Below are 1,468 nucleotides of genomic sequence, written 5' to 3' on the forward strand. Positions count from 1 at the left end.
TAAAGGAATATATAACTGCGTCCAAATTGGAAAGACTGGTGCATTGTGACAATAAATGTACCTACATACCTACCTGCCTAGAAGACCCTCCAAGAAATGTCAAAAAAGCCAAACAAAGCTGAGTTGACTCATTTGCTGAACCTGGAATTTGAATCTTGAAGACCCTTCATCACCTCTGAGGTCTTAAAGGAGCAAGACAGACCAACAAAGATTCTAGAGGCTTACCCATGTTTCCGAGACCTGGATCACGTGAGTAATGTTGGTCCTATTCAGTCCACATTCAGCTCTTCCAAGGACTTATTTTAGCATGACATAATTGGCATAATGTTCATATACCTTAGACATTATAGATCTTTTTGAAGAAGTCAAAGTCCTTAGTCATCAGAATGTTTGACGTGGACTAGCAGTGAACATTGTTTTTTTCCAGTGAGTTTTCTTTCTGTATCTGAATCTATTTTTCGGGTGCTGGATAAGCTGCATTGAGTCATCCAACCAACCAAATCCAGGTACATCTCTGAGATGAAGAGCAGATGGGAAACCTTCTATTAAAAGGTCCAGTTTTTTGGGGTAATGAAGAAAGCCATTAAGCCTCCTAAAACTTTGAATGGAGGTGAAGTAACAATACATTGACTTCTTCATTTTATATAATAATGTGTCATTATTTATGGTACCATCTTGTCGTATGCCTTTTCCATTAAACCATTGGAGCATGTCACTATGGAGGACCGATCCTGACACAGGCAGAAATAAATACAGAAATAAATAAATGCTCAATAAATAAATAAGCATACACAAAAAAAATTAAGTAAATAAATAAATGTAGGTAGTAATTAAATTATACAAGGAGACATAAATGTTTATATTTTAATTAGTGCCTTTAATTATTCACCTTTGTTATAATTACCTTATTTATTTATTCTCCATTATAATCTTCAACTTTATTTATTAATTACTAATTTTTTAAATGTATTTATTTATGTGTGTGTTTTAATATTTTTGTCTGTTTTATTCTTCCTTTGTATTTTTTTTTTACCTTATTTCTTTTCACCCATGGTATTTATTTCTGCCTGTCTTAAATTTTTGTATGCATTTCTGCCTCATTATGCAAATGAGGAGGGGCTGTGTCTCAAGGGGTCATCTTCTCTGCTATTGGTGGACCAGTCAGACAGGAGAGCTCCTACTCTGCCTGCAGACATCAACGATCTTGCCCCTCACACAGTCAGATGGCTTCCTTCAGTGCGCTGAGGTGTTTAACAACTCTGAAGACAATACTACCAGCAATGTCTTCCTTCTCTTTTCACGTAGACGCTCCGACAGACAGTGCTTTCAGTTTGCTGCATGCATGGACACAGAACTGCGGTATAGGGAGAAGCACACGGTCAGCTGGCTGCAGCTAAATCTGGAGTGCACTCGTATTCAATTCTGTATGGTAAATTCAGTTTTAACGGAGCAGAGCGAGCTGACAGGC

This window comes from Micropterus dolomieu, linkage group LG11 (genome assembly GCF_021292245.1).
Source record: "Micropterus dolomieu isolate WLL.071019.BEF.003 ecotype Adirondacks linkage group LG11, ASM2129224v1, whole genome shotgun sequence".
Taxonomy (NCBI): Eukaryota; Metazoa; Chordata; class Actinopteri; order Centrarchiformes; family Centrarchidae; genus Micropterus; species Micropterus dolomieu.